General features: G+C 51.8%; 1 non-coding gene across 1 annotated transcript; it reads left to right on the forward strand.

Moving 5' to 3' along the window:
• Positions 1 to 21086: 21086 nt before the first annotated feature.
• trnak-uuu (transfer RNA lysine (anticodon UUU)) lies at positions 21087 to 21159 on the forward strand. Its single transcript has one exon. It is a non-coding gene; the product is annotated as a tRNA-Lys (tRNA).
• The last annotated feature ends 4595 nt before the right edge of the window (positions 21160 to 25754 follow it).

A 25754-nucleotide genomic window follows, 5' to 3' on the forward strand; every position in this document is an offset into this window, starting at 1 on the left:
AAATGTGAGGTAATACATTTTGGTAGGTCAACATAGAGGGGAAATATACCGTAAATGGCAAAACTCTTAGGAATATAGAAAGTCAGAGATCTGGGCGTGCAGGTCCATAGATCTTTGAAGGTGGCAACACAAGTGGACAAGGTAGTCAAGAAAGCTTACGGAATGCTTGCCTTCATTGGGCGGAGCATCGAATATAAAAACAGGCAAGTCATGCGACAGTTGTATAGAACCTTAGTAAGGCCGCAGTTGGAATATTGCGCACAATTCTGGTCAACACACTACCAGAAGGATGTGGAGGCTTTGGAGAGGGTTCAAAGGAGGTTTACTAGGATGTTGCCTGGTCTGGAGGGTGTTAGAACATAGAACAATACAGCGCAGTACAGGCCCTTCGGCCCACGATGTTGCACCGAAACAAAAGCCATCTAACCTACACTATGCCATTATCATCCATATGTTTATCCAATAAACTTTTAAATGCCCTCAATGTTGGCGTTAGCTCTGTGGAGAGGCTGAATAGACTGTTTTCATTAGAAAAACGGAGGTTGAGGGGTGACCTGATAGCGGTCTACAAGATTATGAGGGGCATGGATAGATGGATGGGTAGGCACTCTTTCCCAGGGTGGAGGGGTCAGTCACCAAGAGGCATAGGTTTAAGGTCCTTGGGGCAAAGTTTGAGGAGGTGTGCGAGGCAGGTTTTTTTTACACAGAGGATGGTGAGTGCCTGGAACGCATTGCCAGGGGGGGGTTGTGGAAACAGATATATTAACGGCGTTCAAAAGGCATCTCGACAAACACATGGATAGGATGGGTATAGAGGGAGACGGCACTAGGAAGTGCTGAGGGTTTTGGCCAAGGTTGGTATCATGACCGGTACAGGCTTGGAGGGCCGAAGGGCCTGTTCCTGTGCTGTATTGTTCTTTGTTCTCTTGTTCGGTTGAAGAATTTGTATCTATACAATGTAAAGATGTCCAAACTTTCTTTACAACCAATTATACAACGGCGGCTGCATTTCAATGTTGTTACGTAGGAAATGTATCATGTAATGCAAGAAGTTTCAAAGCATCCAGACCAAGGCGGCTTGCTTGATTAGCATCCCATCCTTCACCTTAAACATTCACTCCCTCCACCATCGACGTGTGTACCATGTTCAAGATGCACTGCAGGAACTCACCAAGGTTCCTTCGACACCACCTTCCAAACCCACGAGCACTGCCATCTCGAAGGACAAGGGCAGCAGATACCTGGGAACCCCACCACCTGGAGGTTCCCCTTCAAGACACTCACCACCTTGACTTGAAAATATATTGCTATTCCATCACTGTCGTTGAGTCAAAATCCTGGATCACCTTTCCTAACAGCACGGTGGGTGTACGTACCTACGCCACATGGACTGCAGCAGTTCAATCTCCCATAAACGGCGATAATTAAATGATCTGTTTTAGGTGTTAGTCAGAGGATAAAACTTGGCAGAACTAGCTGAGCAGCTGAATGGCCTACTTGTGTTCTTACCCGCCTGCCACCCAAACCCCCCTCCCTGCCCCTCCCCCCCCCCCCATCCTCCCATAACCCTTAACTCTCTTCAGAATAAATATCTAACTCCGCCCTGAATGAAGAGAGTTCCACAGACGTATAACCCTCAGAGAAAAGATTTCTACTCATCTCCATTATTTGATCCGAGGTCGGCAGCCAGGCATAAGCCGTAGGTTAGAGCACAAAGAGGTTTATTATTATTTACAGTCCATTCACCACCACCCCCGGAGAGTCTCCTTCAGATCGGGGTCTTTATACGCAAGGGGCAACACCTGTTAAGGGAAAGCCCTGCCCCCTTTACCAGGGTAGGTCATATTCCCTGGACGGCACGGGAAACCTGATGGTTCCTATCCCATGACCTCCACTGGGGTTATAACATCCTTCTTAAAAGGGAGACCACATTCTTAAACACTGACAACTCTCGGAGAGAAGAATCTCACCCTCATCCCTGTCCTAAATGGTGGACTCCTTGTTCTGAAACTGTGCCCCTGGGTCTGGACTCTCCCACAAGAGGAAACATCCTCTCCACTTTGTCAAGCCTCCCACAGAATCTTTCATTTTTCATTCTTCTAAAATCTAATAGTATTGGCCCAATCTTTCCTCATAGAACAATCCCAGCAATCAGCCATGTAAACCTTCTTTGAACAACCTTTTGCCCAATAACCCTCTCCCCACTCATTCAGTAGTCCAGTCTATATGAAAATTAAAATCTCCCAAGATTATTGCTTTATCCTTTTAAAATCCTTTTATTTCTTGAATTATCTGTTACTGTTGGCTGCCTGTCAACTACTCCCACCAGTGATTGCTTTCCTTTGCATATTTATTATCTCCAGCCAAACTGATTCTATATTTTGTTCTCCTAAACCAAGATCATTTGGGCTGGTTTAGCACAGGGCTAAATCGCTGGCTTTTAAAGCAGACCAAGGCAGGCCAGCAGCACGGTTCAATTCCCGTACCAGCGTCCCCGAACAGGCGCCGGAATGGGGCGACTAGGGGCGTTTCACAGTAACTTCATTTGAAGCCTACTTGCGACAATAAGCGATTTTCATTTCATTTCTCACCACTGGGATTAACAATAATAATCTTTAATAGTGTCACAATTAGGCTTACATTAACCACTGCAATGAAGTTACTGTGAAAATCCTCTAGTCGCCACATTCCGGCGCCTGTTCGGGTACACTGAGGGAGTATTCAGAATGCCCAATTCACCTAACAAGCACGTCTTTCGGGACATGTGGGAGGAAATCGGAGCACCCGGAGGAAACCCACGCAGACGCGGGGAGGACGTGCAGACTCTACACAGACAGTGACCAAGTCGGGAATCGAACCTGGGACCCTGGCGCTGTGAAGCAACTGTGCTAACCACTGTGCAACCGTGCTGCCCATAGAATAGTTTGGTGGTTATTTTTGACAGGCCCAGACCCAATGGGCTTATGGGCCTTTTCTATGCTGCAGATCCCTGTGACTGTACTGATCTCATCCTTTATTAACAGAGATACCCCATTTCCTTTCTAAATGTCAAATACCCTTAAACATTCAAGGACAAGACCTGGTTACTTTGCAACCTGGTCTCTGCAATGGCTGGCATATCTTACCCATTTATTTCTCTTTGGGTCATCAATGCATCCACCCTCGCCATGAACGCTGTAGGCATCCAGACAAAGCGCCTCTGACTCTGCCCCACACTACTCTTCCCCACTCACTGGGGCAGTTGTATAGAACCTTGGTCAGTTCCGTTCGGTCCTGTCACACTCTGGACACGACCACCCTGACACCACTACACCATCTAGTTTCTTCAACTCTCCAAATCTACTCCTCCTGCCCCACATGAACCCCTCAATTGGTTAGAGCAGTAGTTCCAGCGCCGTTCAGGTGAAGGCTGTGCCAACGATACAGCTCCCTCTTTCCCCAGTTCTGGTGCCAGTGCCAGATTAATGGAAATCCATTCCTCCCACAGCAAACCGAGCCACGTGGGCTGCAGGGGTTCAAGAAGGCAGCTCACCACCACCTTCCCAAGGACAATTAGGGATGGGCATTAAATGAAAGACAGCCTTTCCTCCGACCACAAGAAATGGGAGTAGACTACACAGCCCACCCAGCATGCTCCGCCATTCAATACAATCATGGCTGATTTTGTGCATCAGCTTCAATTAATAATAATAACTTGTCATGTAGGCTTCAATGAAGTTACTGTGAAAAGCCCCTGGTCACCACATTCCGGCACCTGTTTGGGGAGGCCGGTACGGGAACAGGCACCGGAATGTGGCGACGAGGGGCCCCTCCCCCTAGGAACCTGCCCCTCCCTCCCCTGTGCCCCTCCCCCTAGGCCCTCCCTTCTGGCCCCTCCCCTCAGGGCCCTTCCCACAGAGCCCCTCCCCCTCTCTCTGTGTTAACCTGGGCCCCTCCCCACAGAGCCCCTCCCCCTCCCTCTGGGTTAACCTGGACTCCTCCCCATAGCCCTGCCCCCTCCCCTCAGGGCCCCCTCCCGACCCCCACCCCTCAGAGCCCTCCCCCTCCCTCTGGGTTAACCTGGACTCCTCCCCACAGAGCCCCACCCCTCCCCACAGGTCCCCCTTCCCCTCCCCTCAGAGCCCGTCCCCTCCTCCCCTCGGGGAGCCCCTCACCGGGGGGGGTGGAGGTGGTAAAAAGGCGGGAAAGTGAGGCTCACGAGAAACGGTTAAAAACCCGCGAAAAAAGAGCCAAGCAGCTGAAATAAACAAAAAAAACACAATGAGATAAACAATGCCTGTGAGGACAGCGGGTTCGAGGTGCGAAAACTCGCGGCAAAATGTAGGAAAAAAACACTTTTGACGAAAGTGATCACCTGAGGGAAAAAGCCCACTCGCCCCAGGGTGCGCAGGCGCACTCTCTCCCCGGAGCCGGCGAGCTCCTGATGCGCAGGCGCAGACGCACCCTCCGTGGAACCGGCGGCCAGCAGCTCCTGATGCGCAGGCGCACCCTCCGCGGAACCGGCGGCCGGCAATCTCCTGATGCGCAGGCGCACCCTCCGCGGAACCGGCGGCCGGCAAGCTCCTGATGCGCAGGCGTACTCACCTGACGCGAACCCCTGATTGGGCCACGTGACCTCACTGCAGGTGCTACCTGGAGATAAGAACAGAAAGCTCTGCAGCTTTGGTATCACCTGTGTCCAGAGGCCTCTCATGATCTTATTCACCTCGATAAGATCACCCCTCAGTCTCCTGCGCTCCAAAGAAAAAGGTCCCAGCCTGTCCAATCTCTCCCTGTAACTCAGTCCCTTGAGTCCTGGCAACATCCCTGTAAATCTCTTTTTTGTAATAACAATCTTTATTGTCACAAGTAGGCTTACATTAACACTGCAATGAAGTTGTGAAAATCCCCCTTCGCCACATTCCGGCGACTGTTCGGGTACATGGAGGGAGAGTTCAGAATGTCCAAATTACCTAACAGCACGTCTTTCGGTACTTGTAGGAGGAAACCGGAGCACCCGGGGGAAACCCAAGCAGACACGGGGAGAACGTGCATGTCATGATATTCAAACACACATCACAACACACACATCATGATAGACAGACCAATTAGCACACATAACACGACAGCCAATCACAGACAAGAGCAGACACAGTATAAGACAAGAAACACAACACCTCCTGGGCAGTCCATCTGGAGACAGGACAAGGCCAGGACCTCATTAACAAGACACTCACACTGTCACCACGTGCTGAGTACCAAGTCAGATGTGTAAATAACTAGTTGGAATAAAACTGTTGTACCAATCGCAACCGTGTTGGTTCGTCTGTACCTCAGAGCACCCAACACCACATGGTACCAGTGAGTGAATCGATACTTACCGGCTAATCCGCCATCCTGAGCCATGGACACCCACAACAAACTGCAGCCGTTGCAAGTCGCTGGGAACCTGGGCACCAATTGGAAGCTCTTCAAGCAGCGATTCGAACTGTTCATGCGAGCCAACGAAAAACAGGGCGCCTCGGACGAAACAAAGATTGCCATGCTCCTCACTACCGCAGGTCAGCACGCCATCGATGTATACAACTCCTTGGTGTTTGCGGAAGGCGAGAACAAATCTAAATATGACACGGTCCTCCTCAAGCTCGACCAGCACTTCAACGTTGAGGTCAATGAAAGTTTTGAGAGGTATATCTTTCAGAAGCGACTACAAGGTAAGGATGAGCTCTTTCAGTCCTTCCTGACGCACCTCCGCATACTCGCGCAGTCCTGCGGTTACGGCACCACCTCAGAGTCCATGATCCGGGACCAGATCGTTTTTGGCGTTGCCTCCAGTGGCCTACGCCAGCAGCTTCTAAAAATTAAAGGCCTGACCTTAGCATCTGCAGTTGAAGCCTGTGTCCTGCATGAAAATGCGACCAGCCGCTATGCCCAATTTCAGGCGACCGAATCGGCACGGAGGGGGTCCCAAGCGATCGAATCGGCAAGCTAGGCCGCCCACGAGGCCGAACGCATCCAGGCAATCGAGTTTCTCCCGGCCCACGTCCGGACGAGGGCGGCCGTTTCGCGCGCTTTTTGAGGCCTCCCGTGTTTGTGCGCGCCAAAACCTACGGCAACACTGAGGGATGTGCTGCGCAGGCGCACCCGACGCAAGACCGAACTGCGCATGCGCAGTGGCGTAACGAACGTCCATCTGGAGACAGGACAAGGCCAGGACCTCATTAACAAGACACTCACACAGTCACCATGTGCTGAGTACCAAGTCAGATGTGTAAATAACTAGTTGGAATAAAACTGAGTTGTACCAATCGCAACCGTGTTGGTTCGTCTATACCTCAGAGCACCCAACACCACAGTGCAGACTCCACACAGACAGTGACCCAAGCGGGAATCGAACCCAGGACCCTGGCATGGTGAAGCAACAGTGCTAATCACTGTGCTACCATGCCGCTCCTTCTGCACTCTCTCCAGTTTAATAACATCTTTCCTATAGCAAGGCGACCAATAGTGAACACAATACTCCAGGTGCGGCCTCACCAACGCCCTGTACAACATAGAACACAGAACAGTTAGCACAGTACAGGCCCTTTGGCCCACAATGTTGTGCCGACCACTTATCCTAATCTGAGATGAACCTAACCTATACCTCTTCAATTTACTGCTGTCCAAGAGTTGCTTAAATGTCCCTAATGACTCTGACTCCATCACCTCTACTGGCAGTGGATTCCACGCACACACCACTCTCTGTGTAAAGAACCTACCTCTGACGTCTTCCCTATACCTTCTTCCAATCACCTTAAAATTATGTCCCCTCGTGACAGCCATTTCCGCCCTGGGGAAAAGTCTCTGGCTATCCACTCTATCCATGCCTCTCATCGCCTTGTACTGCAACATTACTTCCCAACTTCTATACTCAATGCCCTGACTGATGAAGGCCAGCAGGCCAAAAGCCTTCTTCACTGCCCTATCTACCTGTGACTTCACCTTTAGAGAACCGTGCACCTGAACTCCAAGGCCCTTCTGTTCCACGATACTCCCTAAGGTCCTACCATTCAACGTGAAAGTCCTACCTTGATTTGACTTTCCCAAATACAACACCTCACACTTATCTATATTGAACTCCATTTGCCATTTCTCAGCCCACTTCCCCAGCTGATCAGATCCTGCTGCAATTTTTGATAACCTTCCTCACTGTCTACCATACCACCTATATTAGTGTCATCTGCAAACGTATTGGTCATGCCTTGTACATTCTCATCCAAATTGTTGATATAGATAACAAACAGCAATGGGCCCAGCACTGGCCCCTGAGGCACACCACTAGTCACAGGCCTCCAGTCCAACAAGTATCCTTCCACCATCACCCTCTGCTTCCGACCATCAAGGCAATTGTATTTCCAAATTGTCAGCTTTTCCTGGATTCTATGTGAAATAACCTTCCAGAGCAGCGTACCATGTGGAACTTTATCAAAGGCCTTACTGAAGTCCATATCAACGATGCCTACTGCCCTGTCCTCATCAACCTCCCTGGTCACTTCATCAAAGAACTCTTAACAAATTTGTAAGGCACGATCTCCCATGCACAAAGCCGTGCTGACTACTCCTAATCTGTGCGGAGTCTGCACGTCCTCCCCGTGTGTGCGTGGGTTTCCTCCGGGTGCTCCGGTTTCCTCCCACAGTCCAAAGATGTGCAGGTTAGGTGGATTGGCCATGTTAAAATTGTCCTTAGTGTCCAAAATTGCCCTTAGTGTTGGGTGTGGTTACTGGGTTAAGGGGTTATGGGGATAGGGTGGAGGTGTGGGCTTTGGTAGGGTGCTCTTTCCAAGAGCCGGTGCAGACTCGATGGGCCGAATGGCCTCCTTCTGCACTGTAAATTCTATGAAATTCTATGAAAATCAAACCCTGTCTTCCCAAAAGCCTGTATATCTTATCCCTCAGAATCCTCTCTAGTAACTTACCCACCACAGATGTTAGGCTCACTGGTCTATAATTCCCAGGTTTTTCTTTGCAGCTCTTCTTAAATAAGGGCACGATATTTGCTCCCCTCCAGTCTTCTGGCACCTCACCCTTGGCTAACGATGATGCAAATATCTTAGCCAGGCTCCCGCAATTTCTCCTCTAGCCTCACGCAGTGTTCTTGGATATACCTGGTTAGGGCCAGGAGGTTTATCCACCTTCATAAATTTTAACATGCCCATCACCTCCTCTACTGTAATGCAAACTGGCCCCAAGATATTGCCACTAACCTTCCCAGGTCCACTTTGTTTCTTGAGGGGTCCCAGTCCCTCTCTAGTTATTCTTTTTCCTTTAATATACTTAAAGACTCCCTTTGGATTCACCTTAATCATCCCTGTCAAAGCTACCTCATGCCCCCTTTTGCCCTCCTAATTTCCTTCTTGAGTATACTCCTGCATCCCCTGTAGATTGATGGAGTTGTGGATAGTGAGGAGGGCTGTTGTCAGCTGCAAAGAGACATAGATAGGATGCAGAGCTGGGCTGAGAAGTGGCAGATGGAGTTTAACCCTGAAAAGTGTGAGGTTGTCCATTTTGGAAGGACAAATATGAATGCGGAATACAGGGTTAACGGTAGAGTTCTTGGCAATGTGGAGGAGCAGAGAGATCTTGGGGTCTATGTTCATACATCTTTAAAAGTTGCCACTCAAGTGGATAGAGCTGTGAAGAAGGCCTATGGTGTGCTAGCGTTCATTAACAGAGGGATTGAATTTAAGAGCCGTGAGGTGTTATTGAAAATATGGAAAGATATGTAATTTGAAACATGGAAGTCTGGCAATATCTGGTCTGAGAGAAACATGAGAGAATACAGGGAAAGATACCACAAAGGGTTAACAGCAGCTGCCAGGGAAGGATTGTAAAATGCAGATATCCTTGGTCAAGCAGGCTTAGCAAACAAGACAAACAGGATTTTGAATGAAGCCAAAAACAATGGCTCACATCTTCATTGAAATTAACTATCTTAGTTAGCAGCTGGAAAAGAAAGGATGAGGTTCTAGGTGCGAAAATCTGCTAAACCAGGTAAATTAAGAAAACTGGAGACCATCAGTCTACGAGAAACATAATTCAAAGCCAAAATCAAAGTCAAAATTATGAGCTGAGGACACAATTAGAAAATAAAACTGTAGAAATGACAGGAATTAAAAGTAACACCTCTTGAAGTCAAAGTCTTTTGAACATCACAAAGGAAACAATGTAATCAGATCTATGAGATGAAGTCATGTCAAAATGAGTACTTAGTTGGATTAGAAGGTTTAGATCAAAGATACTTTTTACAATCAAAGAAAATAAGAGTTACTTTACAATAACATCATAAAAACTTAATAACTGTTAGAAAGAGAATATAAACCTAGAGACCAGGGCAGGAACTACCAGAACGAGAAGCAGAACTCAGAGGGCGAGAGAGAGAAGCAGAGAAGGAACAAGCAGTTAGAGTCAGATTACAGTCAGCTCAGCCATGGGAATAGCACCCACTGAAGCCAGTATCGGAGTTGGGGAGTGAGAATCCCTGATCACCATTTAGAATGTCGGCCCTTTTTTGTACAGGGGGACTTCTAAGAATAGTGGTGAGTTTTCAAAAACAGAGGTGATGATGCAGCTGTACAAAACTTTGGTAAGGCCACATTTGGAGTACTGTGTACAGTTCTGGTCGCCTCATTTTAGGAAGGATGTGGAAGCTTTGGAAAAGGTGCAAAGGAGATTTACCAGGATGTTGCCTGGAATGGAGAGTAGGTCTTACGAGGAAAGGTTGAGGGTGCTAGGCCTTTTCTCATTAGGACAGAGAAGGATGAGGGGTGACTTGATAGAGGTTTATAAGATGATCAGGGGAATAGATAGAGTAGACAGAGACTTTTTCCCTGGGTGGAACAAACCATTACAAGGGGACATAAATTTAAGGTGAATGGTGGAAGATATAGGGGGTATGTCAGAGGTAGGTTCTTTACCCAGAGAGTAGTGGTGCTCCGGTTTCCTCCCACAGTCCAAAGTTGTGCAGGTTAGGTGGATTGGCCATGCTAAATTGCCCTTAGTGTCCAAAATTGCCCTTAGTGTTGGGTGGAGGTGTTGACCTTGGGTAGGGTGCTCTTTCCAAGAGCCGGTGCAGACTCAATGGGCCGAATGGCCTCCTTCTGCACTGTAAATTCTATAATAATCTATGATTAATCTAGGACAAAGGTTCAGCACAACATCGTGGGCCGAAGGGCCTGTTCTGTGCTGTATTTTTCTATGTTCTATGTTCTTGATTATATTCCTGCATCCCTTGTACACCTCCAGGGAATCCCTTGATTCCAGCTGCTTGTGCCTGAGCCATGCCTCCTTTTTCCTGGCCAAAACCTCAATATGTTTTGCATTCCAAGGTTCCCTACTCCTGCCAGCCTTACCCTTCACCCTACCAGGAACATAGAGACCCCTAACTCAAGCTATTTCACTTTTAAAGGTCTCCCACTTGTCGGAGGTCCCTTTGCCCTTAAACAAGCTCCTCCAATCAACTCTTGCAAGCTCCTGTCTAATTGCATCGTACCTCGCCTTGCCCCAATTTAGAACCTGCACCTGTGGACCAGTTCTGTCCCTTTCTATAACTATTTTAAAATTAATAGAACTATGGTCACTGGTCACTGGGATGAATCTTCTTCCGAGCTGAGGTAGCACAGCGGTTAGCACTGTTGCTTCACATCGCCAGGGTCCCGGGTTCGATTCCCGGCTTGGGTCACTGTCTGTGCGGAGTCTGCACGTTCTCCCCGTGTCTGTGTGGGTTTCCTCCGGGTGCTCCGGTTTCCTCCCACAAGTCCCGAAAGACGTGCTTGTTAGGTGAATTGGACATTCTGAATTCTCTCTCCGTGTACCCGAGCAGGCGCCGGAATGTGGCAACTAGGGGATTTTCACAGTAACGTCATTGCAGCATTAATGTAAGCCTACTTGTGACAAGAGGAAAATTATTACAAGGCGTTGTAATCAGTATGTAGATTACACATAGGCTTGGCGAAGATGTGGCGAAGACGAAGGAATTCTTCAAAATAGAGAGCAAGAAAGCCTTGGCCTGGATTCTCCGTCTGCGAGATTCTCCGTCTCGCCAGCAGCGCACTCACGGCCGCGGGTGCCCACAATGGGAAACCCCAATGGCCGGCTGCCGGGATGGAGAATCCCGCTGCTGGCGGGGGCGCGCCGCATCAGAAAACGGGTGCGGACGGATGGAGAATCCCGCCCCTGAGATTACAGGGCGATATAGACAGGCTGATCAGGTGGGCAGAACAGTGGCAAATGGGATTTAACCCTGAAAAATGTGAGATGATGCATTTTGGGAGGACTAACAGGCAGGCAATCCACAATGAACGGTATGATGCCAGGAAGTACAGAGGACCAGAGGGGCCTTGAGCTGCAAGTCCAAAGATCCCTGAAGGCAGCAGGATAAGGTAGATAAGGTGGCTAAGAAGGCATATGGGATACTTGCCTTTATTAACTGGTCATGAGGTGGAGATGCCGGCGTTGGACTGGGGTGAGCACAGTAAGAAGTCTTACAACACCAGGTTAAAGTCCAACAGGTTTGTTTCAAATCACTAGCTTTCGGAGCAATGCTCCTTAGGTGAATGAAGAGGTGGGTTCCAGAAACATATACAGACAAATTCAAAGATGCAAGGCAATGCTTTGAATGCGAGCATTCTACCTCTCCATTCACCTGAGGAAGGAGCAGCGCTCCGAAAGCCAGTGATCTGAAACAAACCTGTTGGACTTTAACCTGGTGTTGTAAGACTTCTTACTTCATTTACCGGGGCATAGAATAATAATAATAAGAGCAGTGAGGTTATGATGGAGCTGTGTCAAACACTGGTTCGGCCACAGCTAGAGTATTGTGTGCAGTTCTGGTCACCGCACTATAGGAAGGATGTGATTGCACTGGAGAGGGTACAGAGGAGATTCACCAGGATGTTCCTGGGCTGGAGCGTTTCAGCTGTGAAGAGAGGCTGGTTAGACTGGAGTTGTTTTCCTTGGAGCAGAGCAGGCTGAGGGGGGGCCTGATTGAGGTGTATAAAATTATGAGGGACATAGATGTGGTAGTATGTATTGGGGGTCATGTGGGACTGGAAGCCCTAATGTCATTGGCTGACAGATCCCGGGTCCTGGTTGGCCGTTGACCTCATACTCCGCCCTGAAGGCGAAGTATAAGAAGCCGGTGCCTTCCCCCGCAGGCCAGTTTACTATCGGGCTGCTGGGGAACAGACACGCTTAATAAAGCCTCATCGACTTCACTCTGTTTGTCTCACGGAGTCTTTGTGCGCCACAATTTATTAAGCGTGCCTAAAAAGGACTATGGAGCTCAGGATCATTCCAGAATGCCTGAGGATCAGCCCCCACGCAGTGAATGCAGCAGCAGCCTTCAAACACTGGCAGACTTGCTTTGAGGCCTACATCACATCGACTACAGGCCGAGTCTCAGATGAACAAAAACTGCAGGTCCTGCACTCGAGGGTGAGCACGGAGATTTTCACCCTCATTGAAGACACCCGCGATTTCCAGACGGCGTTCGCAGCACTGAGAAGTCTCTACGTTCGCCCAGTTAACCAAATCTACGCTCGCTACCAGCTCGCGACGAGACGGCAAGCTCCCGGAGAATCGATGGACGAGTTCTACGCCGCGCTGCTGATTTTGGGACGAGCCTGCAGCTGCCCGTCGGTGAATGCAAACGAACATACGGACATGTTAATGCGCGATGCTTTTGTTGCAGGTATACAATCCTCCCAAATCCGCCAAAGACTTCTAGAAAAAGAGTCACTAGGACTCTCAGAGGCACGGGCCCTGGCAGCCTCGCTGGACGTAGCCGCGCGTAACACCCGCGCCTACGGCCCCGACCGCGCGGCAGGCCATTGGGCCCCGTACGTACCCGCCGTGGCAAACCCCCTACCCCCCCCCCCGGACACCCCACAGGCTTGCGCAGTCCAAACGCCGAGTCGCACCGGGGGCGCCCGCTGTTATTTCTGCGGCCAGGCGAAGCACCCCCGACAACGCTGTCCGGCCCGCGCAGCCATCTGCAAAAGCTGCGGGAAAAAGGGCCACTATGCGGTGGTGTGCCGGTCCCGCGTGGTCGCCGCCGTCCCGGGAGACCTACAGGCAGTCTATGCCTCCCAACCCCCCCAGCACGCCATGTGCGACCCCCAGGCGCCGCCATTTTGGGTCCCGACCACCGCGGCCCCGGGAGAACTGGGAGCCCTGCACGCCGCCTACGCTCCCCAACCCCCCTCCCCGCAGCCCATGTATGAACCGCCGCCGGCGCTCCCGATTTGGGTGCCGGCCAACACTCTCCACGGAGAGGAAGGGGTTTTCCGTATCCCGAACGCCACCCTCACCCCCGTCCCGCGCCCCACGCCTGACCCGCCGGCGCCACCTACCTTGACCCCGACCACCGCTGTCCCCGGCGAGGGAGCTCCGCGCGGTGCCAGCGCTCGCGGCCCCACGACTGACCCGCCTGACCCGCCGACCTGGGCCCTCGCCCCCGTCCCGCGCCCCACGCCTGACCCGCCGACCTGGGCCCTCGCCCCCGTCCCGCGCCTCACGCCTGACCCGCCGGAGCCGCCGACCTGGGCCCTCGCCCCCGTCCCGCGCCCCCCGCCTGACCCGCCGACCTGGGCCCTCGCCCCCGTCCCGCGCCCCACGCCTGACCCGCCGGAGCCGCCGACCTGGGCCCTCGCCCCCGTCCCGCGCCCCACGCCTGACCCGCCAACGCCGCCGACCTGGTCCCTCACCCCCGTCCCGCGCCCCACGCCTGACCCGCCGGCAATACAACTCACCTGGACCCCGACCTCCGTCCCCGGCGAGGGACCTCCTCACTGTCCCAGCGCTCGCACTGACCTGCCGGTCCCCAGCGAGGGAGCTCCGCGCGGTCCTAGCGCCCGCGGCCCTGGAGCTCGCACCAAAGGAACTCCGCGCGGTCCTAGCGCCCGCGGCCCGGGAACTCCGCGCGGTCCTAGCGCCCACCAGCACTCAATGTGCGACCCGCAGACGCCGCCATTTTGGGTCCCGACCACCACGAGGGGAGGAGGGGACCCGCCATCTTGGACCGCCCCCGACCTGTACGACGCATGGGGGCGGCCATTTTGTCCACCCCCGACGCCATCTTGTGACCCCTCATCTACGGGCGAGGTATGGGGGCGGCCATTTTATCCATCCCCGACGTCCTCTTGGACGGCAACAACGGACCCCACCCCACTACTACAACCACGGCTCGCTTCGGTTACGCTCGATCAGGCTCGGCCCCGGACTCTCCAGACGACGACGACAACGGTCCTAATTAACGGCCACGAGACGCCATGCCTAGTCGACTCCGGGAGCACGGAAAGTTTTATACATCCCGACACGGTAAGACGCTGTTCCTTAACTACCTACCCCAGCGCACAAAAGATTTGCCTAGCCGCAGGATCCCACTCCGTACAGATCCAGGGATTCTGCATAGTTACCCTAACGGTACAGGGGAGGGAATTCAAAAACTACAAACTTAACGTCCTTCCCCAACTCTGTGCCCCCACCTTGCTGGGCTTAGATTTTCAATGTAACCTACAGAGCCTTACGTTTAAATTCGGCGGCCCCATACCCCCACTCACTATCTGCGGCCTCGCCACCCTCAAGGTGCAACCCCCGTCCTTGTTTGCGAACCTCACCCCGGATTGCAAACCCGTCGCCACTAGGAGCAGACGGTACAGCGCCCAGGACCGGACCTTCATTCGCTCCGAAGTCCAGCGGCTACTAAAGGAGGGCATAATCCAGGCCAGCAATAGTCCCTGGAGAGCGCAGGTGGTAGTAGTGAAGACAGGGGAGAAACAAAGGATGGTCATTGACTATAGCCAGACCATCAACAGGTACACACAACTAGACGCGTACCCTCTCCCCCGCATATCCGACATGGTCAATCGGATTGCCCAGTATAAAGTCTTCTCCACCGTGGACCTCAAGTCCGCCTACCATCAGCTCCCCATCCGCCCAAGTGACCGCAAGTACACAGCCTTCGAGGCAGACGGGCGATTATACCACTTCCTAAGGGTCCCTTTTGGCGTCACAAACGGCGTCTCGGTCTTCCAACGGGAAATGGACCGAATGGTTGATCAACATGGGTTACGGGCCACGTTCTCGTACCTCGACAATGTAACCATCTGCGGCCACGATCAGCAGGACCACGACGCCAACCTCCAAAAATTCCTCCAGACTGCCAAAGCCTTGAACCTCACGTACAATGAGGACAAGTGCGTCTTTAGCACCGATCGGCTAGCCATTCTGGGCTACATAGTGCGCAATGGGATAATAGGCCCCGACCCCGAACGTATGCGCGCACTCATGGAATTTCCCCTCCCGCACTGCCCAAAAGCCCTGAAACGCTGCCTGGGGTTCTTTTCATACTACGCCCAGTGGGTCCCCCAGTACGCAGACAAGGCCCGCCCCCTAATACAGACCACGGCTTTCCCGCTGTCGACAGAGGCTTGCCAGGCTTTCAGCCGCATCAAAGCGGACATCGCAAAGGCCACGATGCGCGCCATCGACGAGTCCCTCCCCTTCCAGGTCGAGAGCGACGCCTCTGACGTAGCTCTCGCGGCTACCCTTAACCAAGCGGGCAGACCCGTGGCCTTTTTCTCCCGAACCCTCCACGCCTCAGAAATCCGCCACTCCTCAGTGGAAAAGGAAGCCCAAGCCATAGTGGAGGCTGTGCGACATTGGAGGCATTACCTGGCCGGCAGGAGATTCACTCTCCTCACTGACCAACGGTCGGTTGCCTTCATGTTCGATAATGCACAGCGGGGCAAGATCAAGAACGACAAGATCTTGCGGTGGAGGATCGAACTCTCCACCTTCAACTATGAGATCTTGTACCGGCCCGGAAAGCTGAACGAGCCGTCTGATGCCCTATCCCGCGGGACATGTGCCAACGCACAAATTGACCGCCTCCAAGCCCTCCACGAGGACCTCTGCCACCCGGGGGTCACTCGGTTTTACCACTTCATCAAGTCCCGCAATCTCCCCTACTCCTTAGAGGAGGTCCGTACAGTCACAAGAGACTGCCACATCTGCGCAGAATGCAAACCGCATTTTTTCAGGCCAGATGGAGCGCACCTGATTAAGGCTTCCCGTCCCTTTGAACGCCTCAGTCTCGATTTCAAAGGGCCCCTCCCCTCCACCGACCGCAACGCGTATTTCCTTAATGTAGTGGACGAATACTCCCGCTTCCCTTTTGCCATTCCCTGCTCCGACATGACCGCGGCCACAGTCATTAAAGCCCTGAACAGCATATTCACACTGTTCGGTTACCCCGCATACGTCCACAGCGACAGGGGGTCCTCTTTCATGAGTGACGAGCTGCGCCAGTTCCTGCTCAGCAAGGGTATAGCTTCAAGCAGGACGACCAGCTACAACCCCCGGGGGAACGGGCAAGTAGAAAGGGAGAACGGCACGGTCTGGAAGGCCGTCCTACTGGCCCTACGGTCCAGGGATCTCCCAGTTTCACGGTGGCAGGAGGTCCTCCCGGACGCTCTCCATTCCATTCGGTCGTTATTATGTACGAGCACTAATCAAACGCCTCACGAGCGTCTCCTTGTCTTCCCTAGGAGGTCCTCCTCTGGAACGTCGCTGCCGACCTGGCTGGCGGCCCCAGGACCCATCCTGCTCCGAAAGCACGTGCGGGCACATAAGGCGGACCCGTTGGTCGAAAGGGTTCACCTCCTCCACGCAAACCCCCAGTACGCCTACGTGGAGTACCCCGACGGCCGACAGGACACGGTCTCCCTGCGGGATCTGGCGCCCGCCGGCACCACGCACACACCCCCGGCACCATCAACCCAACCGCCCCCCTTCCTGCCACCGCCGCACCCCGCGACCGCCCCCTTCCCAGGAGGATCAGCCCCCCTCCCCTTTGCACCGACAGCTAAAACCGTGCGGTTCCCGGAGGCGACAACGCTGGTACAAGCACTACCACCACCGCCGGGGCCGAGGCGATCGACACGGACGACCAGACCGCCCGACCGACTCGTGGCGTCAATGTAAAACAAAGATGGACTGTCCAATGAACATTTTGTTTTCACATATCCTCTGTAAATAGTTGTAACAGGACGATACTGTCCAATACGGTCCTACCATGTAACTGTTCTCTCCTCCCAGGACCAGTACTGTAAACCCTTACCACCATACGAAGCATCACCCCGCCGGGTTCATTTTTGACAAGGGGTGAATGTGGTAGTATGTATTGGGAGTCATGTGGGACTGGAAGCCCTAATGTCATTGGCTGACAGATCCCGGGTCCTGGTTGGCCGTTGACCTCATACTCCGCCCTGAAGGCGAAGTATAAGAAGCCGGTGCCTTCCCCCGCATGCCAGTTTACTATCGGGCTGCTGGGGAACAGACACGCTTAATAAAGCCTCATCGACTTCACTCTGTTTGTCTCACGGAGTCTTTGTGCGCCACAATAGATAAGGTGGATAGGGAGGAACTTTTCCCCTTAGCAGAGAGGTCAATAACAGAGGACATAGATTTAAATTGAGGAGCAGGAGATTTAGAGGGAATTTGAGGAAAAGCGTTTTCACCCAGAAGGTGATGGGAATCTGGAACTCGCTGTCTGAAAGAGTGGTGGAGGCGGGAACTTTCACATTTAAGAAGCATTTCGATGAGCACTTGAAACGCCAGAGCACACAAGACTACGGACCCAGTGCTGCAAAAAGGGATTAGAATAGATCGGTGCTTGATGGCCGGTGCAGACGCAATAGGCTGAATGGCCTCTTTCTGTGCTGTAAAACTCTTCACCGTGTATGTGGAAAACCCACGAAGAACGGGTTGTAATAATTCACTTAACCATTTGGCCCATGTATGATGTACAGAATCGATCAGTGATAAAATGGAACATAAAGGGACATCACTTTGTGGATGTAGTGAACCATGAAGATGAATCCTGTCATATACATCACAAGGCAGCTTGTTATTCATTCAGGAGTCTCATAAACATTCTTGTAGCTTGGTTCAGCAAGGCTGTACAGTCATGTTGGAGGGCAGGTCCAACAGATATAAATTGGAATTATCATGAAGAATGGTGTGCATTTTGACACCTTAACCGTACTTGATTAAAATGACTACTCGGCTGCCTTTTTCTGGGTTGCAAATATGTGTGTCTGGGTTGGCCCTGAGGCCTCACAGTGCCACCGGACATTCACACTGCAGGTGAAAGCCAGCCATTAGGTTTTTTTATAGGACCAGACCAGCATTTGTTACTCATCCCTAATTGCCCTTGAGAAAGTGGTGGTGAGCTGCTTACTTGACCTGCTGCAGTCCCTGAGGTGTAGGCACACCCAGTGTGCTAACTGGGCGGGAGGGGTGGGGGCAGTTCCAGGATTTTGACCCAGTGACAGTGATGAAACGACAATATATTTCCATGTCAGGGGGGTGAGTGACTTGGAGGGGAGCCTCCAGGTGGTGGGATTCCTAGGTATTTGCTCCTCTTGTCCTTCTTGGGTTTGGAAGGTGCTGACTAAGGAACCTTGGTGAGTTACTGCAGTGCATCTTGTAGATGGTACACACGGCTGTCACTGTTCTTTGATTGTGGAGGGTTTGAATCATTGAATCTACAGTGCAGAAGGAGGCCATTCGGCCCATTGAGTCTGCATTGGCCCTTGGAAAGAGCACCCTACTTAAGCCCAAGCCTCCAACCGATCCCCATAACCCAGTAACCCCACCTAACCTTTTTGGACACTGAGGGCAATTTAGCATGGCCAATCATCCTAACCTGCACATCTTTGGACTGTGGGAGGAAACCGGAGCACCCGGAGGAAACCCACGCAGACACGGGGAGAACATGCAATCCACACAGACAATGACCCAAGCTGGGAATCGAACCTGGGACCCTGGAGCTGTGAAACAACTGTGCTAACCACTATGTTACCGTGCTGCCTGAAGGTTTGTGGAAGGGGGAGCAATCAAGTGGGCTGCTTTGTCCTGGATGGTGTTGAGCTTCTTGAGAGCTGTTGGAGCTGCACTCATCCAGGCAAGTGGAGAGCATTCCATTACACTCTTGACTTGTGCCTTGTGGACAAGCTTTGGGGAGTCAGGAGAGTTACTCACCATAGCTCTTGTAGCCACAGTATTTATATGGCTGGCCCGTTCAGCTTCTGGTCAATAGTAACCTCCAGTGTGTTGATGGTGGGGGATTCATTGAATGTCAAGGGGTGATGGTTAGATCCTGTCATATTGGAGATGGTCATTATCTGGCACTTGTGTGGCACGGATGTTGCTTACCACTGGCCAGCCGAAGCCTGGATATTGTCCAGGTCTCGCTGCAGTTGGACATGGACTGCTTCATTATCTGAGGATTCGCATACCTGAGAAGGTATTCCACAATATGTGTGTGCTGGATCAGTATCTCTTTCTGCAGCACTTCTGGGGGTCTTGTGGTGCAGTGGGTATTGTCCTTGCCTCTGAACCTGAAGCTATGGATCCAAGCCCAGGATTTGATTCCCAAGGAAGGAGCATTCACATTGCAGCCAAACACGTTGGATTTCAACTTGTAAATCCTTCCAACGTACGCAATGGCAGGTGGGAGGAAACAGGAGCACCTGGAGGAAACCCATGCAGACATGGGGAGAATGTACAAAGTTCACACAGTCAACCAAGTTTGGAATTGAACCCAGGTCCCTGACGCTGTGAGGTAGCAGTGCTATGTGCCTGTGGTAGTATGCATTAAGGGTCATGTGGGACTGTGAAGCCGTGATGTCATTGGCTGACAGATCCCGGGTCCTGGTTGGCTATTGACCTCTAGCTCAGCCCTGAAGGCGGAGTATAAGAACCAGGAGTTCTCCCCCGCAGGCCAGTCTGCTACTGAACTGCGGGGAACAAGTCACGCTTAATAAAGCCTCATCGACTTCATCTCTATTCGTCTCTCGTGAGTCTTTGTGCGCTACAATTTATTAAGCGTGACTTGTTCCCCGCAGTTCAGTAGCAGACTGGCCTGCGGGGGAGAACTCCTGGTTCTTATACTCCGCCTTCAGGGCGGAGCTAGAGGTCAATAGCCAACCAGGACCCGGGATCTGTCAGCCAATGACATCATGGCTGTGCGCTACAGTGCCACCCACTGGTGAACGGGTCTCAAACCAGAGGACATTGAGTTAAGCTGATTGGCAAAGGAAGCAATGGCAATTAGGAAAAACCTTTTTCACAGCACAGAAGCAGCCATTCAGCCTATCATGTCTGCACCAGCTCTCCCAATGAGCATCACAACTTAATACCATTCCTCTGCCTTTCCCCTGTCACCCTTCCTCCAACCATTCTGCCCGCCTTGCACATTAAAGGAGTCTTGAAGCAGGTGGGCACCCAGCCAAAAGTGCCTTTCAAAATGGAGCCTCTCATATCACTGCTGTTACTCCTGGCCCCAGTGTGAAGTCCCAACCAGCCCTTTAACCAAGCAAGCGGAGTGAAAATAAATCACATGCCCTTGGAACTTGGGAGTGCAGCAAATAATGGAAAAACAACTTGCTATTGTTAAAACAATAACTTGCCCCACTGTTCCATAGCCCTTTGCAGCAGGGACATCAACTCGCAATTGTACTGTGCCTACGACACAGTCAAACTTTCCAAAGAGCTTGACCAAACAAACTTTGACAGCAATCCGGTGCTACAGCGGAAGAAGGCAAAGCGTGCATTTGTATAGCGCCTCCCAAGGTCCCAGGCCCTCTCAAGGTGCTTCCCAGCCCAGGAAGGGTTGTTTGCAGTGTGGTCACTGTTGTCATGTGGGGAACAGTGCACCATGTCCTTGTCACCCGGCTGTTTCAGGGCTGTGTGTGAGAGAGAGGGACAAGGTTTTGCGGCAAGGTCAGGGAGCCAGGCAGTGAATGTAAGGGAGTGGAATCCGGTGTCCCCCCGGCCAGGGCTGCAACACCGTTGTTTGGGGCTGTGCAGCGACCCTGGCCGCTCCCGGGGGCTCTGTGCCTGTCGCAGGCGCTGCCGGGGAATCCCCTCCGCGCGTGGGGACAATGTTGCAAAGCCAGGGGGAGGGAGTCCCCGGACCTCCGCGGTGACGTCACCGCGCAGCCATGTAACGTTTCTGGGAGGCTACAGTCACAGGCCGCCTCCGAGAGGCCTCTCACAGGGCCCGGATAGCTCAGTCGGTAGAGCATCAGACTTTTAATCTGAGGGTCCAGGGTTCAAGTCCCTGTTCGGGCGGTGTTTTTTTTTGCCCCCAGAGCTTGGACAGTGCCTGCAGTTTTAATATTACCTCTGGTATGTGGGTGTACATATGGAAAGATTGTAGGGCAACAGGGCAAGGGGCAAGAGGAGGGAGTGGGGCTGTTTGGATAGCTCAAATCTAACTTTAACCTGGTGTTGTAAGACTTCTCCAAATCATATTATCTATTCGCTCATGGGCTGTAGGCATCGCTGACTAGCCCCAACCCGCCCGCCACTGCACCCCTATTAGAGGTAGCACAGTGGTTAGCATGGTTGCTTCACAGCGACAGGGTCCCAGGTTCAAGTCCTGGCCTGGGTCACTGTCTGTGCTGAGTCTGCACGTTCTTCCCGTGTCTGCGTGGGTTTCCTCTGGGTGCTCCGGTTTCCTCCCACAGTCCAAAGACGTGCAGGTTAGGTGGATTAGCCATGCTAAATTGCCCTTAATGTCCAAAAAGGTTTGGTGGGGTTATTGGATTATGGGGCTAGGGTGGATGTGTGGGCTTGGGTAGGGTGCCCTTTCCAAGGGCTGGTGCAGACGCAATGGGCCGAATGGCCTCCTTCTGCACTGTAAATTCAATGAATGTGTCGATTGCCGGTTCATCCAACCGGGAACATGCAAAGAACCTGGAGGACGTACTAAGTCGCTTCATAGAATCATAGAATTTCCAGTGCAGAAGGAGGCCATTTGGCCCATCGAGTCTGCACCGGCCCTTGGAAACAGCACCCTACCTAAGCCCACACCTGGGTTAGTGGGGCAGCACAGTGGTTAGCACTGTCTGCATGTTCTTCCCATGACTGCGTGGGTTTCCTCTGGGTGCTCCGGTTTCCTCCCACAGTCCAAAGATGTGCAGGTTAGGTGGATTAGCCATGCTAAATTTCCCTTAATGTCCAAAAAGGTTAGGTGGGGTTACTGGGATATGTTGGAGGTGTGGGCTTAAATGGGGTGCTCTTTCCAAGGGCCGGTGCAGACTCGATAGGACAAATGGCCTCCTTCTGTACTGCTATGTCTATGTCTACCTCTACATTATCCCAATAGCCCAGTAACCCCACCCAATATTTTTGGACACTAACCTTTGGACTGTGGGAGGAAACCCACGCAGACACGGGGAGGACGTGCAGACTCCACACAGACAGTGACCCAGCAGGGAATCGAACCTGGGACCCTGGAGCTGTGAAGCAACTGTGGTAACCACTGTGCTACCGTGCTGCCTGAGTCAGTGTCTGCGTACGGCGTGAAAAGTGCGTATTTGACGTGAAGGAAGTGTCGACTTGAATTACAGTGTGGACAGGAATGGCTTGCACCCAATGGATGACCAGATACAAGCAATCCGACAGGCCTCCGTGCCAAAGGGTTCTACTGACCTCCGCTCCTTCTTAGGCCAAATCAACTATTACGACAAGTTCATTCCACATTTTGGGATGGTTTCCCTCTGTCACTGGCAGGTTGGGTACAGGCGGTTAAAATGAATGTGTTGCCGTGATTTCTGTTTATTTTCCAATGCCTGCCGATTTTCCTGCCAAAGGCATTTTTTAGAGTGATTGAAGGAATGATTGCCTCGTTCATATGGGGAGGGAAGGTGGCCAGAGTTAGAAGGGTGCTGCTACAGAGGGAAAGGCAGGCAGGGGGTTTGGCTCTTCCGAACTGGATGTATTATTACTGGGAGGCGAATGTGGAGACGGTGCGAATTCCCTGAATTCCCACAGCTTCAGGGAATTAGTTACACCAAAGATTGGAGATAGATGGGTAACTGTAAGAGGGACTGGGAAGAAGCAGTAAGTGCAGGAATCCCCTGCGGTCGTTCCCCTGAGTAACAAGTATACCGCTTTGGATACTTGTGGGGGGGACGACTTACCAGGGGTAAGCCATGGGGTACGGGCCTCTGGCACGGAGTCTGTCCCTGTTGCTCAGAAGGGAAGGGGGGAGAGGAGCAGAGCATTAGTAATTGGGGACTCGATAGTCAGGGGCACAGATAGGAGATTTTGTCGGAGCGAGAGAGACTCACGTTTGGTATGTTGCCTCCCAGGTGCAAGGGTATGTGATGTCTCGGATCGTGTTTTCCGGGTCCTTAAGGGGGAGGGGGAGCAGCCCCAAGTCGTGGTCCACATTGGCACTAACGACATAGGTAGGAAAGGGGACAAGGATGTCAGGCAGGCTTTCAGGGAGCTAGGATGGAAGCTCAGAACGAGAACAACCAGAGTTGTTATCTCTGGGTTGTTGCCCGTGCCACGTGATAATGAGATGAGGAATAGGGAGAGAGAGCAATTAAACACGTGGCTCCAGGGATGGTGCAAGCAGGAGGGATTCAGATTTCTGGATAACTGGGGCTCTTTCTGGGGAAGGTGGGACCTCTACAGACAGGATGGTCTACATCTGAACCTGAGGGGCACAAATATCCTGGGGGGGAGATTTGTTAGTGCTCTTTGGGGGGGGTTAAACTAATGCAGCAGGGGCATGGGAACCTGGATTGTAGTTTTAGGGTAAGGGAGAATGAGAGTATAGAGGTCAGGAGCACAGATTTGACGTCGCAGGAGGGGGCCAGTGTTCAGGTAGGTGGTTTGAAGTGTGTCTACTTCAATGCCAGGAATATACGAAATAAGGTAGGGGAACTGGCAGCATGGGTTGGTACCTGGGACTTCGATGTTGTGGCCATTTCGGAGACATGGATAGAGCAGGGACAGGAATGGATGTTGCAGGTTCCAGGGTTTAGGTGTTTTAGTAAGCTCAGAGAAGGAGGCAAAAGAGGGGGAGGTGTGGCGCTGCGAGTCAAGAACAGTATTACGGTGGCGGAGAGGATGCTAGATGGGGACTCTTCTTCCGAGGTAGTATGGGCTGAGGTTAGAAACAGGAAAGGAGAGGTCACCCTGTTGGGAGTTTTCTATAGGCCTCCAAATAGTTCTAGGGATGTAGAGGAAAGGATGGCGAAGATGATTCTGGATAAGAGCGAAAGTAACACGGTAGTTATTATGGGAGACTTTAACTTTCCAAATATTGACTGGAAAAGATATAGTTCGAGTACATTAGATGGGTCGTTTTTTTGTACAATGTGTGCAGGAGGGTTTCCTGACACAATATGTTGACAGGCCAACAAGAGGCGAGGCCACTTTGGATTTGGTTTTGGGTAATGAACCAGGCCAGGTGTTAGATTTGGAGGTAGGAGAGCACTTTGGGGACAGTGACCACAATTCGGTGACGTTTACATTAGTGATGGAAAGGGATAAGTATACACCGCAGGGCAAGAGTTATAGCTGGGGGAAGGGCAATTATGATGCCATTAGACATGACTTGGGGGGGATAGGTTGGAGAAGTAGGCTGCAAGTGTTGGGCACACTGGAGAAGTGGAGCTTGTTCAAGGAACAGCTACTGCGTGTTCTTGATAAGTACGTACCGGTCAGGCAGGGAGGAAGGCGTCGAGCGAGGGAACCGTGGTTTACCAAAGAAGTGGAATCTCTTGTTAAGAGGAAGAAGGAGGCCTATGTGAAGATGAGGTGTGAAGTTTCAGTTGGGGCGATTGATAGTTACAAGGTAGCGAGGAAGGATCTAAAGAGAGAGCTAAGACGAGCAAGGAGGGGACATGAGAAGTATTTGGCAGGTAGGATCAAGGAAAACCCAAAAGCTTTCTATAGGTATGTCAGGAATAAGCGAATGACTAGGGTAAGAGTAGGGCCAGTCAAGGACAGGGATGGGAAGTTGTGTGTGGAGTCTGAAGAGATAGGCAAGATACTAAATGAATATTTTTCGTCAGTATTCACTCAGGAAAAAGATAATGTTGTGGAGGAGAATGCTGAGACCCAGGCTATTAGAATAGATGGCATTGAGGTACGTAGGGAAGAGGTGTTGGCAATTCTGGACAGGCTGAAAATAGGCAAGTCCCCGGGGCCTGATGGGATTTATCCTAGGATTCTCTGGGAAGCCAGGGAAGAGATTGCTGGGCCTTTGGCTTTGATTTTTATGTCATCATTGGCTACAGGAATAGTGCCAGAGGACTGGAGGATAGCAAATGTGGTCCCTTTGTTCAAGAAGGGGAGTAGAGACAACCCCGGCAACTATAGACCGGTGAGCCTCACGTCTGTTGTGGGTAAAGTCTTGGAGGGGATTATAAGAGACAAGATTTATAATCATCTAGATAGGAATAATATGATCAGGGATAGTCACCATGGCTTTGTGAAGGGTAGGTCATGCCTCACAAACCTTATCGAGTTATTTGAGAAGGTGACTGAACAGGTAGGCGAGGGTAGAGCAGTAGATGTGGTGTATATGGATTTCAGTAAAGCGTTTGATAAGGTTCCCCACGGTAGGCTATTGCAGAAAATACGGAGGCTGGGGATTGAGGGTGATTTAGAGATGTGGATCAGAAATTGGCTAGCTGAAAGAAGACAGAGGGTGGTGGTTGATGGGAAATGTTCAGAATGGAGTTCAGTTACAAGTGGCGTACCACAAGGATCTGTTCTGGGGCCGTTGCTGTTTGTCATTTTTATCAATGGCCTAGAGGAGGGCGCAGAAGGGTGGGTGAGTAAATTTGCAGACGACACTAAAGTCGGTGGTGTTGTCGACAGTGCGGAAGGATGTAGCAGGTTACAGAGGGACATAGATA

This window comes from Scyliorhinus torazame, chromosome 9 (assembly GCF_047496885.1).
Source record: "Scyliorhinus torazame isolate Kashiwa2021f chromosome 9, sScyTor2.1, whole genome shotgun sequence".
Taxonomy (NCBI): domain Eukaryota; kingdom Metazoa; phylum Chordata; class Chondrichthyes; order Carcharhiniformes; family Scyliorhinidae; genus Scyliorhinus; species Scyliorhinus torazame.